Source organism: Lactuca virosa, chromosome 9, assembly GCF_052849685.1.
Source record: "Lactuca virosa cultivar CGN04683 chromosome 9, Lactuca_virosa_CGN04683_v6, whole genome shotgun sequence".
NCBI lineage: Eukaryota > Viridiplantae > Streptophyta > Magnoliopsida > Asterales > Asteraceae > Lactuca > Lactuca virosa.
Window position 1 is genome coordinate 143,909,151 of NC_136434.1, and position 14,407 is coordinate 143,923,557.

Sequence of the window (14,407 nt, forward strand, 5' to 3'; positions counted from 1 at the left end):
CCACTTGAAGATCCAGAGTCGGCCCTTCACAAAAAGAAGGATAAGAACGTGAAAGAAGATCAAACACCAAAGAAGACACCCTTACAAGAATTCAAGTCAGTGTTCTCAAAGAAGTCGGGGAAGAAAACAGGAGAATCGAGTTCATCTTCAAAGGACAAGAGCAAGATAGAAAGTTTAGATCCAATACCTAACCCAAACGAATCTGAATACGAGTCCGAGAACGAGTTTGGAGTATATATGAGCGAAACCGAAGACGAGCCAAGAAACGAGATGGCGAACATTGAAGAAATGTCAATGGGAGCTTACAACAAGCGTATTCGAGAAGATGTTGGTCCGGGATTAGTACAACCCGCGATTCCTGCCACTGCCACATTCGAGTTGAAGGGACACATCCTTACTGCACTTAAGGATATTCCGTTTTATGGAAAGGATCATGAGGATGCTTTCAACCATCTAGATGAGGTCAATGACATTGCAGAGTATTTAAATGTCCCTAATGTTAATAGAGATACTGTCTTGCTAAGGATGCTACCAGTTACTTTCAAGGGAGCTGGAAAAGACTGGTTGAAAGCACTTCCACCTGGTACAATCACTACTTGGGCTCAAATGCGTGAGCAGTTTCTAGACCAATTTTGCCCACCATCCAAGATAGCTAAACTCAAGAAGGCAATAGCCAACTTCGAGCAACAACCGGGGGAGTCATTATACGAGGCATGGGAGCGTTATAAAGGATTGTTAAGGAATTGTCCTCAACATGATCTTAATATTCAACAAGAGATGTCTATTTTCTATGATGGGGTCAATGTTATGACTAGGCAACTCCTTGATTCACAAGGACCTCTCACGAAGAAGAATCCTAACCAGATCAAGGTGCTAATTGAAGAGTTCGTGAAGCATTCTCGTAAGTACCACAACCCAAGACATGATGGAATAAAAGGCAGTGGAGGTGCACATTCTAAAGAGATGGCTGCTATGATGGCAATGCTCAATAATATGGACAGGAGGTTGACCCAAATGGACCAATCAATTCATGCGATTAGAGTTGGTTGTGAGAAATGCAATGGTCCACACTTGAATAGAGATTACCATTTGGATGAGTATGGGAACAAGAAGGGTCAAGTATGCTACTCGAGTGGGGACAAGTATGATGAAGATTGGTAAAAACCAAAGAAGGAGTGGCTGTCATACGATGAGTACAAGAAGCAGAAGGAGGAGAAATACAGATAGACTGGCCGAGGTTTCTACCAAAAAGAGCTACCACCAGCTGAGAAGAAAACTGATTTGGAGACCATGTTAGTTCGTTTCATGGAAGCTTCCGAGAAAAGACATGATGATACCGATACAGTGATAAAGGAGCATCAAACTATGATGAAAAATCATCACGCAATGATGATTGACCAGCAAACATCATTAAGGAATCAGCAAGCCTCCATCCACAACCTTGAAGCTCAACTTGGTCAACTTACTACTTTGGTAAATGAGAGATTATCCCCCCAATTTCCCGAAAAGAAGAGTCATTCCCATGTAATGATGATTGATACTGAAGAAGAGGCTATCTCTGAGTTCTGAGAAGCACTAGAGGTGGATCCAAATCCATTCGGACTAAAGCCAAAGAAGTTGAAGCTTGAAAGCAAAGATAATGTTGAAGCACCAGACTCATGACGTGAGCCCGTTATGCTCACGTCGTGGGCTCAGTCTGAACAGAAAATTTTTGTAACTGTTCCGGCTTATAATCCGCCTTTACCATTCCCGTCTCGAGCTAATCTCAGTTCACTGGAAAGGGAACATCTGGAGTTTATCAAGCAAGTGAAGTGTATTCCTATTAATACTCCTTTTATTGAGTCATAATCCAAAATTCCAGAGTATGCAAAGTTCCTTCAAGATCTTATAGACACTCGTCAGTAGTTGAAGAAGAATTCCAAGGTTATTCTTAGTGAGCAGAGCTCAAGAGTTGTATTGGGAGAAATACCTAAGAAGATGGGAGATCCTGGACGCCTCACTCTTCCATGTGAGTTTGGTAACAATTTGAAGACTTATGCTTTAGCTGATTCTGGGGCTAGCATAAATTTGATGCCATATTCATTCTATCAAAAGCTGAATATTCAGAAAATGAAGGCTACAAAGATGACCATCCACATGGCCAATCGTTCAGTAACTCATCCTAGGGGGATTGTAGAAGACATCCTTGTTAAAATTGGGAAATTTGTTTTCCCAGTTGACTTTGTGGTTATGGATATGAAAGAGGATGTAAATGTCCCAATCATTCTTGGTCGCCCCTTACTAACTACTGCTAGAGCTTTAGTTGATGTTCGTGAATCTAAGCTTACTTTGAGGGTTGGTGATGATGAGGAAGCTTTTGGAGTACAAGATGGATTTCAAGGAGGAAATGTTCAAGGTGAGGTGTTCAATATTGATGAAGATAATGAACTTGAAGAATTAGAGAAGCTTATGGAGGAGGAAATCAAGACAATTCATCAAGTCAAACGCACTAAGCCAAGAGCATCTATTCCACTTGTTTTCGAGGTGTTTGCTTATAAAACACCAACAACTTTGGTGAGTGAGGAAAGTGACGATTTGGTAAGTGATGAAGACGAGGCTACATCAAAGGAAACAAGTCTAGTGGTGCAGGAAGAAAAGATTCATATGGAGCTTAATAAGAGTGATGAAAAATTTGAGACTAAAGGGATCAAAAGAAAGCTCGATGTGGATGAAATAAAAACTAAAATGGAAAATTCAAAAAAGGCGTACATTCGACGTGTTAAAGCTTACAAGAGGCGGTGGAAAGAGCAGAAAATTCAGGTGGTGATGGACTCCTCTGACAGCTCAACATAGGAGGCACGGAGTCCAGATCACGACTCCATCAAAAAGAAGCGCTTCTCGGGAGGCAACCCGAGTTCGGTTTGGATTTTTTTTCTTTTTCTTTTTAGGTTTTTGCATTTTTAGAAAATTGATCAATTCGTCATCTAAAATCTCTTAAATGGTAAAAATTAGATGTGGGGTACTTTACAAATTAAGTGGTAAACAATTAAAATAAACAAGTATCATTCACTAATTTATTTTAGGTCCAGACTATATTCACTTCGTGGGCATCAGCGTCACGTCGTGAATTAAAATGAATTACGGGGATGACATAGTTTAGTCTAGTTCTGGAAGCCCAATAGGAGTAATTAGTAATGGACCAGATATTTTTAGCCCAGCAAGAAAATCACGTTGTGAAATTGCCTTTCACGTCGTGAACTTTAAAAGTCACGGGGGGGGGGGGGGGGGGGGACCAGATATACAAACACTTTGACCCACCTTCCCATTTACTCTACTTTGTCGCACGAACAGAAGCAGCCCTGTAGCGATTTTCCTCCATTTTTGTCAATAAATCTTTGCATATCTTGTCTTCTACCTTCATTTAGAACATGGGTCCTAGAAGAGCGGTTCAGCAGGAAAATGACCCGATTGATGTCGCTAGCATTCACCCGTTGTACCGTTTTCTGCAAAATTTATCCCGCGCTTTGTTAGCAAATTATGAGAACCGGTTGGGATGGCTTTATAACCGCGAATTTGCAATAGCACCTATTGTGGATTAGGGGTCGTTACGAGGTGTTGGCATGGTTTTGGAATTGGAAAGATATTGGACTAAGGTGTTTGAAGGAGATGGTTTTTCATTTAGTTGCCATGGGTGGCAAAATCTATTTGCTGTTCAAGAACCCGTCTATCGGGAATTGTCGGTAGAGTTTTTCACTACCGTAAGCTTTGAGGAGAGGACCATGCATTTTGACTACAACAGGGCGCTTGTTTTCTGGTTGGGAGGGGTGTATCGTGACTACACTCTTCGCGAGTTTGCATGGCGTATGGGTTTATACACTGAGGTGGAAACGCAATCACCATTCTTTGTGCCATTCTTGCAAGGGTGTGTTCGGGATTTTACCTTCGGCGTTTTTATGTACAATTCTGGAGGACCATAGCGTATCACAATTATGATCCTCGTGGTGCAAGTGAAGGACAAATTAGGAGTCCCGTTCATCGATTTTTGCATCGCCTCATCACTTTTTCCATCAATCACAAACGTCATGGAGACAAGGTGCCAACCCAAAATTTCTTCTACTTGTGGAGCATCATCACACCCGGGATTTGTTGTGATATTCCTTATATGCTGGCGAAGTTTTTGGGAAAAAAGGCAGCTAGTTCTAGGTCCGGGAGTCCTATCACGGGTGGACATTTAGTCACCCTCCTTGCCCGGTCTTACGAGATTTTGTCTCCTAATTTTATTAGGAACCTTACTCGTTTCCCGGAAAATGATTTGACCATTCAATTCTTGGGTATTATGAGGGTTGTAGTGAATGTAGGGGGATGATATGTGATACCCCCGGAGGATGATGAGCAACAAATGGAGCAACCCGAGCAACAACCTCAACCAAGGCCCCGTAGACGGAATGTGAGAGCCCGGGGAGAAGTGGAAAGAGATCGTCGCACAACTCAACAATATGCAGGAGGAGTGCCCAGCGACCCATTCCAGAGTCGGGTGGGTTCATATTTGGATAACCTTCGTGGGAATGTTATTTATAATACCCAACTTGTTGAGGGTATTTATTCTCATTTAGGTGTGATTCGACCACCCTCCTTGCCTCCTCAATACCTGTATATCCCGACATGGGAGGAACTTTGGATGCCAAGGGGCGATGGAGAGGGACCGAGTGGAGCACGAGGCGAAGAAGATGACGATTGATTGTTATTTTTTAGTTTGGTTTGGATTTGTGTGGTTTTTGAACTTGTTGGGTTTATAAGACTTATTAAGCTATTATGTTACTCTTCTATTTCTTTTGGTTGCTTAAATTTCAGATTTGCTTAAGGAGTCATGGATAGGAAGTCGGGAGTTGTGAGCGTATATGTCTACCCAAGCGTCGTTTATAGTTTAGAGTCAAGACCAACAATTTGAAATAAGTGTGGGGTGAGTCAAGAGAGAGGGTATAATTAGAGAAGAGTCTTAAAATGTTGCATGAGAAGAGTCTTAATCCATTCAGACATTGGAGATAGTTCCAAGTTGAAAGAATAAATGGACGATTTTATTTCCTATCTGCCCAGTTTTCACGACGTGAAGCATCTATTCATGTCGTGACCAGGAGTTTCATGGATTTCCAGATTACGATTTTAAGCGACATCACGTCGTGTTCCAATACATCACGTCGTGATTCCACGTTTTTCACAAAACTGAAGTCCATTGATTCATTTTACTTCATGGTTCACCATGTTTCTTCTTGGGATTATTATGAGGATTAGTATGGCTCGTTTCCTCTACCATAAAATGTGGCGTATGCTTTCCCACATTATTCTTCACGCTTTCGAGATTTGCACCACTTTTATGGACGATTGAAGTTTCGATTCCACATTTTGTTGGCATTTTACATAATTCGTGAGTTTAAGATCCCAGTTCCTATATATAAGAAGTCCATACTCGAGATGCACATTTTATCTGCACGACTGGAGTTCAATGTCACCACTACTATCCCAGGGGAGTATGTTCCTTTTTCTCCTTTTGTTTGTTTTTAATTTATTTTATGCATACAATGAGGGCATTGTATGTAATAAGTGTGGGGTAGGGGGTCGAAAAAGTAAAAAGTAAATTGCTAGAAAAGATAAGAAAATTTAGAAAATTTAAAAATTTTTAGAATATATAGGTTTGAAACAATAATCTAATAATTAATCTAGTAATAATAATTTGAACTTAAATTGCTGCTATTATATGGGATGATCCGATGAGAGCTCAAATGTTTAGTTGAGCCAATACACGTTATAGTGCATTTGTGGCCTCCTTTATTCTAGTAAAATCATGGGACAAAAACACAACCTCGCTTAGTTTGAGGAATGCAATATGTTTAGCAGCCGGTACTTGAAATGTATCCAGTAAAGCTTATGTAGTCATTGCACGTAGACTAATGCCTTAACCAATAAGGGTTGAAGTAAAGCGCCCCTACTTAAGCATGTAGGTTTTAGAGTGAAAAAAAAGTGAGTACATGTAAAAAAAGAGAGAGATTACCAAAAAGTGAAAAAAGTTGAAGAATTTTTGGAGCAATCAAAGTATAAAGTTTGAAGATCAAAGATCAAAAATTCTGAAGAATAAAAGTTGAAGATACCAAAAATCACACAAAAAGGTGGTGAATTCAAAGAAATTGAAGATCAAATATCAAAGAGAGTGAAGAATTCAAGAGCTCCATATTGTGGTATCTTAAAGTTGTAATTCTCTAGTTTATGTATGATTGGGTAGCTTTACAAAAATACCTTGAGGTAAGAAAGTTTTCTACGGATGGATTCGGAGGGATGCATAAAATGAGCATTGTTCAAAAGAAGTGGGTGTGTGTTTATGAGGATTTTGAGTATTTAGAATTGAGGGGGGTCCTTAGGAAAATTTTAGACACAAATGCATGCGTTGAGGTCTTGGCATAATAGCTGAGTTTGAGTTGGATCGTTCTATGTGATGTTGGTGATAAAGGTTTGAATAAAATAACTAGATTTGCTTTAGGGCAAGCAAAGTACAAGTGTGGGGTATTTTGATATTTCCTTATTTATACATGTTTTTAGGCAATATTTATTTACATTTTTATTAATATTTTGGTTCTCTGCATAGAATAATGGTACTTATAAGCTTAATTTATATATTGCAGCCAAATAAAAGACACTTTGAAGAAAAGGGACTAAAAGCGTCAAAACATGGAACTTTGGAAGATGAAGACTTAAAAGAATGAAAAACCCACGATATCAGCTATATTCACGACATGAAGCACAAGTTCACGACGTGACATGAGAATTCTGGAAGATAAGTACACGCGAAGTAAAATCCTTGCCCGATAAGGATTTCTCCGAAGTCACGTCGTGAAACATCAAGTCACGACGTGAAGCACAAATTTCGAGATAACTATATATATATATATATATATATATATATATATATATATATATATATATATATATATATATATATATATATATATATCCTTGTCCATTACGACTAGAGAGACTTTTGGCTACTTGGAGGGTTCCTGGAGACGATTTTGAGAAGAAGAAAAGTTTTGGAATTGGCTATAAGCATCCAAGGAGAAGAGAGTTCATAATCAGTTCAATCGTTTGGTACTTAAATCATGTCTATTACTTTGATTTGTTTTAGTTTGATTTTGAGTATGAGTAGCTGAATTTTGTAACTCCTGTTTAGCTAGATGAAAGTTCGACTTATGGTTTAGCTAATTTATTATGGATTTGATTAGTTGGTATTGTGCTTGTGTTTGATTGTAAATACCTAGCATGCTAATATTTGATTCTTTAGTTACTTGAATTCATGTTTAGTGTAGCTTAGTGATAATTAAATTACATGAACTTGACACCTAGTGATTTAGTGAACATTAAATTGCTAGAGCTAGGATCGACCAAGTCTTATGTAAGTAATTGAAGTAATTAAATTTAGCTGTGTTAGAGAGCATAAGTTATGACCATAATTATGTTTGCCTAATAAATCTTACATAGCTTATTCATAATCATAACTAGTTATGTGTTTGATTGTGTGTGACCATGCATAGTTTTACATGAATAAGTTAAATATTGGTAAATTTAGACTTAAATCACTAATATAATATAAAATTAGATAACCAACTTTGATAATCCATAATTGTTAGCTAACCAGAAAGAAGAAATGGATTCGAACTAAATGGGAGTATTTTTAGTAATTGATCGAACTTTGTGTTAAGAAAATTAAGTTCATCTAAACTTGAAAAATTAGATAAAACCCCCATCCTTGCTAGAAAATTCGGTTAATTTAATAGTATATAGGTTAATCAGTCAAAACCGTTCCCTGTGATCAACACCCAACTTACCCATCTATTCTATAATTTGACTAGGTATACTACCTAGGTGCAATTTAGTTAGTTAAGTTAGTTAGGTTATAAATATAAAATTAGGTGTAGCTATTTGCACGCATCAAGTGGTTTCAATTATGTGTCGGATCAGACTCTCAAGTTTGAGTTTGGCTTTGGTGGTGAATTGAGTAGGCGAATGAGATTCCGGGGTCAGAGATGGGTTTCATTCTGAGGGGTATTGTGTATCATCTGATGCCCTAGGCCTGAGTGGGTCAGTTTGTTCTATGGGAAGGACCGCGAGACGCTTGGAACTAATGAGTAGTAGACGACAGAGATCGAGGGGAAGACGATTTCAGTAATTGTAGTATCCGCTTGGGGTAAAGCGAACTTCGTGACTTGTGTGTCACTATGGGCCGAGATAGTTGTTGTGAAAAGGAAGTCAGTGAGACGTTTTAGGGCATTAAATGGGTAACCTTTGGAGGTTCAACTGAAGGGTCGGGAGTTGACCTAGTAGTCAGGGTTGAAAGTGATGTCCGAGGGGGAGTTGGGGCTTTTGATTGTTAAATGTCAGAGGATACTTCTGAGCAAGCATGATCATTTTCTTGTGTTTGAGGACATAGTGTTGAGAGTTCATCATTCAGATGGGTTTTGTTTGCAGTTTAGTGGATGGGTCCCTGGTGTGATGTGATCCTTTCATTTCTTTGAGTATGATTTGGATTGTTTAATATATCTGGTTTAAGTGATCGGCAGCCAATTTTTGGGCATTGACTTGTTTTATCAGTCGCAACGAAAGAATCAGAGGGGCAAGGAGTTATTGGGGTCTGTCATTCGAGGAGCGAATAACATGGTAATATATTCAGAGGGCGGTCTGTCTTATTCCGGGTTTGGAAGTTCCTGTTTGGATTCAGGTGTCCATGGGGAAAGATATCTGAGTGGTATGAGATCCTTTCAGTGGTGCTTTTCGGGTTATTGGGTTCGATCTATGTGTTGTTGAGGGGCGATTTCAAGGGCGAAATCAAATTCAAGTGGGGGAGAATTGTAACATCCGGATTTTCAGGTATATTATTGTGAATTTTAATTTTGAGATTTATGGAGAGACTCGACGAGTTGAGTGTCCAAATCGCCGGGTCGAGTCGAGTGGCTCGCATGGATTTAATGAGTAGACTCGACGAGTCATAGGACTGACTCGTCGAGTAGGTACTGAGCAAAGAAACCCTAATTTCCCGGGGTTGGGGCCTATATAAGGGAACTTATGCCCCATTTAGGCCTTACCGGTTTCCCTACACCCCTGAGAGCAAAAAATAATCGCCATTAGAGGCAGAGAGTGAGTGAGGAGCTAATTTCAGTGGTTTTGTGCATTCTTTGAAGGAGATTTGGAGAGCTTGGTGTGTTTGATCAAGGAGGGGCTGCAGATCCAGAGTTCTTCAGTGGTGAGCTTCAGTGCAAAGTTAAAAAGCTCCTATCTTGACCTTTCCTTTGTGAGATCTTACTTTAGGGAGATTTTGAGGGTTTTCTCCCATCCATTCTTGGCAATGAGTTATTTGAGCATATCATGAGGTTGAAACCTCAGATCTGGACTGTAGAAGGACTTGAGAGACCAAAGATCCAAGCTTTATTGAGCTAGAGTCTAACTTTTGTGCATCTAGCCCTTGTGGGAGCATGTATTGTCATTATGAGTCTTACATGCCATGTTTAAACGTAAAGCTTGCATCTTTACATGACAATCGACCCTTAGGATGGTAGATCTAGTGTTTGGAGTGATGGATCTGCCTTAAATCGTCTGAATGAGGAATCTGATCGAAGGGACTCACCGAGTCCATGGCCTGACTCGACGAGTCAGTTAGGGTTTGTCCCAATGTTCACGGCCATGCAATAACTCGACGAGTTGGGAGTCAACTCGACGAGCTGAGTCAACCTCCACGAGACTTCTGAGGAAAACAATGGGACTCGACGAGTCACATGGGTGCACTCGGCGAGTCAGGTCAAATATGGACTGTTGACTCGAGTTTGACTTTTGTTGACTTTAGGGTTTGGTCAACATGAGTAATGGAGACCATAGAGGGGTAAAATGGTCTTTTATCCACTTCAAGAGTTATAAAGATGAAGAATAACCTTGGGTTTTCTTTGAGTCGAGAATCGAGTATTTATTGAGATAATTACCCAATGTGTTAGGCGGTGGCTTGTTCAAGATTCGAGTTTGAGGATGATTGCTTGCTGTCGAGGTGAGTCTTCTCACTATACATCTGAGTAGTAGTTACTGCATTACCGGAGGGTCTTCATTGAGATACTGGACCGGAGGGTCCTCATTATCGACCAGAGGGTCTCATTGTTATATTGATATATGCGTTATTGTGCATACTGTCTTTGTGACTTATGTTGTTATGTTAGTCAATGTAAATGTTGTTTATATGTGCTCACGCTGAGTTATGTGATATCTATATTATGCAATATGCTTCGTGATTATGCTATGCTTTGTTATTATGCTATGCCTTGCTGAGTTAGGACCGGAGGGTCCACCCGAGTTATGGTACCGGATGGTCCCACTGAGACACATTGATCGAAGGTTCTTATCTGAGTATAGCAATGAGAGGTTGCTGAGATGTGTGTGGTATTTTCGGGGAACTCAGTAAGCTTTGTGCTTACCATGTTGTGTGTTATGTGTTTCAGGTTTTCTCAGAATCACGGGAAGGCACCGGCTTGATTGTACACACCAGCGAAAGAGTTATGTTTTGAGGATCTAGGATTTTAATCAAACAAATATGGCGTTGCGATTTGTAAATTAAATAAATGAGGTTTTTGTGAAATGTGTTATGAGAATATATGATTTAAAATGAAAAATTTGTTTTGAAAATTTACGGTGTTACAAGTTGGTATCAGAGCCTTGGTCTGAGGGATTTGGGTGCACCTTCGGGTACGTCTGGACTCAAACTGAGGATTTGAGAAAAGTTTTCAAAAGAAAAGATTTTTCTAAAACGAGTAGGTGTTACTAAGAGAAAAACGAGAAGGAGCAGTGTGTACAATAAGCCAGAGCCCGAACGGTGATTTCCCAAAATACCTAAATTGTTTATTTTATGAGATATTATTTATGCATGCTCGAGGGTAGGCTAGGTATTTCATAATTTAAGGCTAGAGTTTCCTGATCTGTGATGCTTTAGCCTATGGGTTGTTGATATCTGTTATGTGCCTTGAGAATGTGCTGAGTAAGAGTATCTAGCAGGAATCACTTAGAGAGGGAGTTCCGAGTCGAGAGATAATCTAGGAGAGATACCTAGATGAGCATTTGAGGAGTCTGCTAAGAAGAGTAATTAGATACCATGGGACGTAAGATAGTCTGAGTTTAGTGATGCCTTTTGAGCTGTGAATAGAGCAAGTGGGTTGTGTTCGCGAGTGGTGTGTTAGTGCCGGTGGAGGTTATTCGATGCCCGAATGCTACTTGCTTTGTGCTTTGTGGAACTCTTGATGATGGGAGTCATCTACCAAGTGAATATGACGATATTCAGGAGGTAGATGACTGGCATCATAAGGAGTTCTTCAGCAGCTAATGGCAAAGAAGTGTGAGAACCTAGGGGAGCCTAGTGAGTAATTTGAGTCCTATGAGTACGCTCTTTAGGGAAGAGTATGTGCTTGAGGGCGAGCGTGTGTAATTATATTGGTGATCGAGAGTGGTTGAGCAGCTACTTAGGAAATTTGGGGCGATCCGTGTGGAAAGAATGGGTAGATGTGGCAGGTAGTATGGGCCCGTACTACTAAAAGCAGAGAACCCATACTGGAATCAGGGAGAATTCCAGAGGTTCTAAGTAGCAGCTTGAGAAGAGATAACATGGTTCATGTACCATGATTCATAGCAGATCGAGAGGTCGTCACGTGGTTCAAGTACCATGACTCGTGGCGGTTAAGTGCTTCTGGTTTTACCAGTTATCCCGTTGTGATTGATTAGACAGAGATCAGATGTGATAGAGTGTGGGGCCAGAGGGCCATGTTGAACGAGTTTCAATGGAGCATACCTTGAGAGGGAAATAGAGTTATTTTCCGATAGATTTTTGGGTGAGATGTCAATTATAGTCGCAAGACTCAGGGATGAGTAGAGATGGTGCTATATGGAGGATTCCGGTCTGAGTTGAGCAATCGGCCGATAGCGGAGACGTCACTTTCTATGACTAGAGATGTGCTATTTTCGTTTGCTGTGAGAAGAAGGAGAGCCATTGAGTATCTAGTTTCCGAGTTTGAAGGTAAACCATGTGGGGTAGCAATTGTTGCGATCTTTCACTAGAGTATCTGGGTAGTATGTCTGTCGCAGGGTAATGTATAGCATGAGAGAGGCATAAGTGGGAACTGAGAGGGTCACAGATATACCCTATTTGAGTATAGTAGGGCATATGCTAGCATCAGTGTTGGGTGATCAAGAGAAGTATATCGGGGCGGTGGCCCTCATCGTCTTTGATGGATATCGAGTGTGGGAGTAAGGTCTCTGTAATCATGATGATTCTCATGATGGGACGTTGGTTGGGGAGTCAAAAATGAGGAGTGTGATAGTTCATTAATTTTCAGACTGGGAGTTGTGACTACTACGTGACAGTTGAGATGTCTAGTAGTGTGTCAGTATGAGATTTGAATGTCGTTGGGAGACTGGTCGAGGAATCAGAAACGAGGTGCGTGATAGTGCATTATTTCCAGATTGAGAGTCAGGACTGTGTCGGGACAGTCGGAGTATTTGGCGGTGTGTCGGTCTTAGGCATTCAAGATGATTGGAGGCAGTCACGTTAGGAGGACTCTAAGGTTTTGTCTGAGATGCGGGATATTTGGAGATTGCTTGGTTCCATCGGGAAGGTCCTTGAGTGATTGCGTAGTACGTTTCAAGAGTCAAGTGTGACATGCCTGGTGAAACAGTCTATGGAGTAGATTGTTCACATGCCAATTGGTGATCGTTCGAACCCTGAGTGGGGGAGAATTGGGTATTCTATTGAGGGGATCAGCGATCCGTTCAAGTGCGGTTAGAGAAATGGTTATGGAGATCTTCGGTGCGAATACATGAGACCAGGGTTTATTGGTAGTCGAGGCGAGGTGCAAAGCAAGATAATACATGTTATACGCGTTCAGGAAAGGACGAGTGTCTCCACGGCAGGTGGTCGATGGTCGTAGATTTTGTGCTGGTTGGAAATTCTTCAAGGTTGTAATGGTAAATTTGAGGTGGTTGGCTCGAAGGATATTTTCGGCGGTTGAGAACTTTGGGTTCAACGTATGGGTTGTTATATGCACTTTGGAAAAGGCAGAAGTTGATTAGGCAACCAACTTCAGGGTTGGTATGAGTATTCTTGCATGGGTTTTGGAGCAATAGAGGAGGGAGTCTCGGATTGTCGTCGAAATGTTTTGAGTCATTGACGATTCCTCCGTATTTCCAATTGAGAGTTGAAATATTTCGGAGTTACGAGTTGTGTGAGAAGAAGATCTGCTGTGAGATTCTGAAAAGAGGCATTGCAGTATCTGAGTATAATGACGTAAATAGGAGGTCAGTGGTTGAGGCAAGGCATCGTGAGGTCTTGTGATGGTGTACTGAGGTATCCGAGTATGATGCCCTGAATTTCGGATCATTTTTGAGACTTGAGTTATGAGATGGCAAGTGGAGCCCCAAGTGACTATGGTTCCAGCGGGAGCCCTTTAGTTATTGTCATCAAATGGGAGTATCCAAGAGTGTGAATGATAGCGAGAAAAGTGTTTGGTCACGACGGTTGTCGTCAGGAGTGGTGATGCTTAAACCGGGTGGGTGTCTGTATCTATCTATGTTGCCCCGTTCTCGACATTTTGCTGGTAAAAAGCTTGAACCTTGCTCTATGGTTATTTAGATCTTCATTTAGTGCCATTTTGCTTGTTTTGGTCCAAAGGAGATGATTATTGAGGAGTTGGACATCCCCAGTGGAGAACACTTCAGATCTAGGGTCTTGAGGGGTTTACATGGCATAAAGGTGCCAACTTTGTGGCCATGGAAGTCCCATGCAACCTCTAGGCCATGGAAGTCCCATGCAACCTTTAGGTCATCATGTTTTTCCTTTTAAGCTTCTAATGGCCATGCATGAAGAGAAAGCTGGAACTTTACGTGATCTTTTAGTCCCTAGAGTTCAGATCTATGACCTCATGGTCTACCTTGTAGTTTTGGTGGTTTTTGGAGTAAGACCTTGGCCTTTTTGGGTTAGGGTTTGAGCTTAATCTCTTTATGAAGGATATTAATGGGTAAAGTTGGAAACTTTACCCTTCTAGAGGCCTTTCCAGTCTAGATCTGAAGTATAGGGTTTAGATCTGAAGAATAATAATGTAATGAGTTAAGAAGGGGTTAACAGACTGAGGAACTCGACGAGTTCATGGAGGAACTCGACGAGTTGATGTGAAATGTCCCGATTCTGTTGAAAAAGGTGGAACTCGACGAGTTAAAGGGAACTCGGAGCGTTGACTTTGACTTTTAACTTAAGCTTTTGACCAAGTTTGTCCCTAGGGGTGATTTAGGTAACCTGAATTGTATTCGAGGGAAATATGGACTTAGGATAAGACCCATATGGGATCGGGCCCAATTTGGAAAATTGGGC

General features: G+C 40.8%; 1 non-coding gene across 1 annotated transcript; it reads right to left on the reverse strand.

The window, feature by feature from the left end:
* Positions 1-654: 654 nt before the first annotated feature.
* LOC145141616 (small nucleolar RNA R71) lies at positions 655-761 on the reverse strand. The gene has a single exon (XR_013722809.1). It is a non-coding gene; the product is annotated as a small nucleolar RNA R71 (small nucleolar RNA).
* Between the last annotated feature and the right edge of the window lie 13,646 nt (positions 762-14,407).